Consider the following 4423-nt stretch of genomic DNA (forward strand, 5'->3'; position numbering starts at 1 on the left):
AGACCCGGAGAAGCTTCCCATCTGGATGAAACGTCAGTTTGGACTGACAAGCTGACGGATGTGAATAATGCTGATGGAAGGTCGATGTGTCAAACCCCCTTTTGGCATCCCGGAAGTGTTCTGCTCATCCCATTAAACCAGGATTTTCACCAAAAAAAAAAGACAACTCTAGGCAACATGCTAAAAGATCAAGGGTTTAGAGTGGCTAAATGTCTCAAATGTGTTTCTTTTTTTGAATGGGAATTCCCATACACCGTAGTGGCTATCGTTGGAACGATGATGTTACCTGTTTCAGATTGTAGAATTCTACCATGAAGAGAAAATCTGCAGACAGTATCAGCCATTCAAGTGTAATCATTTATGAGAATGTTTCAATGGACTTTACACAACCTTTACTGTTAATGCCAATAAGCCAAGTGGTGTCCTTGTTGGGACTTATAAATACAGGTCAGAGACGACAGCTTTGCTATTTTGAGGTTTCCCACCAGCCATCGAAGAGAACGAAGCAAATTTTGGGTGAGGCTGTCTGTTTGTTGGGAACTGGCAGGGGACAAATAGGAGTGCTTGGTCAAAAAGTATCTGGTCTCCAACCTTACACCCCCATTCAATTATTAAATCAAAATGGAGCTTAAAATGCACATAGTATTTTGTAAAATCTTGACAGACATTGTAAAATGGCCGCTTGGGAATGTACACTTACATTTCAGCATTTCGCAGTCACTCAGAGTGGCTTAAATGGATTACGTTTTTAAATGAAATACGTTTACACGGCTGCATGTTTTTACTGGAGCAGTCCGGGTGAGGTTCTTCACTAAAGGGTATAGCAACAGTGCCCTAGCAGGGAAGCGATTCAGTACCAATCCCAGTTCCCTAACCGTTACGTTACTGCACACTGCCGCAAAGTTTTTAGCCAAATGTAAAAAGCACCGCCTGGGGATTCCATTTCAATGTCAGCTGTAGTTCTGCTAGGATGGGTCAGCGCACAGGAACCAGCAGAGGCTTCGGAGAGACGGATAAGACCCTGTGAGGGAGCAGCCCCAAACCTGTGGCTCTTCCCACGGCTCTTCTTTTGCGAGTTTCGTGGTCTTGTCCTTCTCAGCGGCCTTGCTGTGTTTAATAGCATTTAAAAGACGTGGAATCCACTCCAATACCCCCCAGTGTCGATAGCTCACTGAAATAGCACGTGGGAATAACTGCCAAAAACCGGACCAAACCGAAAACGTACCGTAACTGTTAACGATAAGGTGTTTCTGTTTTTGCACATTCAACTCATTTCCTTTTCTTAATACCCATTCATGTCACTTCTTCACATTGTGAAAGTTTGACGACTGCAAATGTTATTGGGTTCTTTTTATGTTGTTTGTGTTTGACCATTTCATTTATTTTTTTTGTGATATAGCATCCTTCTTCTAACGAGCCTGTTAAAACATTACAGAATACTGTCCTCTCAATGAAACCTGACTGGGCCTCATTCAGTTTGGCCAACTGAGTGTTCATCACTTTTCACTGTACCGCTCCTACACCACACAGTGATAACTCTTTTCACATCTGTGAAATTATCCTATTATACCACCCACCCCAGAGCCCATATGAAGCTTTGACCACTGATAGCAATGGCCAAGGTCAGCATCAGGTCTCTGCACATCACAGCCTATCACATGTGGTCAATCACTGATTTCTGTAACCCAGTTGAAAAACTGTTCTCTGCATTAGAGTGATTCACAGGTAGCAGCACGCCGCTATATGAAACGCTCCTTAGTTATTTCCTCTCATTCCATGCCCTTTGGTCTCTCGGTTTTATTTTGACAGATTTGTCACACATTTGACCCCTTGCATGTAGGAAAAGACAGCAGAGATGGTGAGAGCTCCCCCTGCTGGTTAAGAGGTGATTTTCTGATCAGGCTCTATTTGAAGAGGGATTACTTAGTGTTTACCTCGTGCCAAGAAGTGCAAGTGTTCTGTTTTTTTTTCTTCTTTTTTGTTTCTATTCACTTGTTCACTTAAAAAAAAAAAAAAAAAACATGAACTCTTGCACAAATATACATCTTTCTAAAAATGACAAAGATAGCATGTATTGTATAGCAATCAATGTAAGTTGACATTGGGTTGTGAATTTCTATTTATGTACTGCCACTGATGAGAAAAAAATAGTATTTACCATTAAAGAAATGCATACTGATTCATGAATTTTGTATATAAACTATTTATGAAACTGTCATTGTCTCTGGGATTTATTTATTTGTCTGATATAATAAATTGAGGATTTAAATTTTATAATGGCACACAGTTGCACAGTATACACATTTTAAACTTTCACATTTCCCCTTCCATTGGGGGTGTGGTTGAAGCAAAAATGCAATGGGCCAGCAAGAGCCAGAATGTAGTTTATTTTTTTACCCTTGTAAAATTTGAATATAAAAGTTGCTGTAGTCTCCGCAGTCAAAATGTCAACATTTTGATTGAGGGAAAAAATACAATCTTATTTTTTATTAGTCTAAGATGGATAGTGATAGTCCGCAAGTTACAGTGGGCAGGTTGAACTTCCTGAAGACTGAAGGTTGAATAAAGCCTCAGGGTGGCTGTGTTGGGTGCAGGGTTCAAAACAAAAATCTTTGTTGACATTTCTTTTGTCTCTAATGATAATGAATGTGTGACTGTTGTCCTTTGGGCAAGTGGTCTTTTTTTTTGTGCTGGCAAAACGATTAGTGTTTTTGTATTTCTTTTTTTTTATTCACTTGGTGGGGTTTGTATTGTATTGTAGGCAGGCACAGAGACGGATTGCTTGTGTGTAACTGCAGTGAGTTATGAAAACGTTTTATATCTTGAAGTATGTAGCCGTGTAGCCAGAGGAATGGAAAACTCTTGGCATGTGTACGCTCCAGGAATCGCTGAAGACAGCTGGACCGCAGCTTTCTTGGAAGTAAGAGTGAAGGTGTGTCAAATTATTCTGCAATAAAAATGTGAAAAATGTAAAAGAAATTAAACCCATATTGTCACTGCTTTAGGGCATTTTAGGCTTGTGTAGTGATTTTCTATGTGTGTATAAAATGGAGAATTGTGACTGCAGCATTCCTGGCTGTGAGAAGTTAAATCATGCAGGCTCACTCAGTCCTTCATAATAGAACCCCCCTCTCTGTGGATTGAAGATTCCAGCACCACAGAAGGTCAGTTGTTTTCTGAAAGGTATCAAGTTGCCTTTGTGCCCCTTTAGAGATTCTGATAAGAACCAATATTGTCAAGGAGTTCCTATAATAGAAAGCACATTTGTGATGCCATGACATCACAAATATTAGAGCTATTTCTAACTAAATTAGAATATGCAGGACTTTCTGCTAAATAAAATAAATTATGAAGCTGTGTGCTGATGTACTCCAGAATGCTGTACATTTACATGGTGTGTGCAAAGCCATTTATATGGGAGTGATTTCTTGGCACATAGCAAACACGACATACTTTTGTCATGAATAAATATGTATTCCTTGTACTACTGTTCCATATTTTTACCTGCCTGTTATTATATTTACAGAGGATTTTCATGGTTTTTATATCATCATATCAGAATAGAAATGCTTTGGATATCTGAGACATCATCGAGTGTGTGTGTGTGTGTCTGTGTGTGTGAGTGTGTGGTGTGTGTGTGTATCAGGGGGAGTGTATATGTCTGTGTGTGTGTGTGTGTGTGTGTGTGTGTATGTATGCGTGTGTGAGTGTGTGGTGTGTGTGTGTGTATCAGGGGGAGTGTATGTATGTCTGTGTGTGTTTGTTAATGGAGGTGAATGGGGGAGATGTCGGTGTTGTATGCGTTGGGGGGTTAGGTGTGTGACGAGTCTGACATTACCTGCAGTGGCTCCCTAATGCAGTGGCTCTGAGTTTGGGGCCGGCAGGCGCCTGTATCGAGCGGCCCGTGGGGGGCGGGGCTCCATCGCTGCTCCCTCCCCTCCTTTATGGCGCTGTTATGCTCATGGTCTCCTGTTGGGTCCAAAGATCGAGGACTCCCTCCGCTCTCCCTCCGATCGGTTTCACCTGCACGTTCGGCTCGAGGCACGCTCTCTCACCCACGCTCGCTACACCCCACGCCCCGGGTCACGTACCCCTTCTCCAATCCTCGCTCCCCAGCTGGCTCCCTGGGGGATACCTGGCCCCTGGCAGTCTACGCTCCCCCTGTCTGCGGGGCATAGAGGAGGGACAGGCACCTGTGAGAGGCTCTGTTTTCTGTGAGAGGGGCTGGACACCTTCGTCCGAAGCTTGGATTTACTCACCTGAGAAAGGGGGGGGCTTGTTTCCAGGGCGACTGAGGAAGCACCTCGGGTCTGTCCCAAACGGTCTCGGAACACTCACGAAAAGGCACATCCGGCTTTAACCTGTGGTACGTTACTCTTTGTTTTGGTTGTGCTGTCAGATCGTGGTTATAGGTAGTTTCACC

This window comes from Conger conger, chromosome 12 (assembly GCF_963514075.1).
Source record: "Conger conger chromosome 12, fConCon1.1, whole genome shotgun sequence".
In the NCBI taxonomy this organism is placed as follows: Eukaryota; Metazoa; Chordata; class Actinopteri; order Anguilliformes; family Congridae; genus Conger; species Conger conger.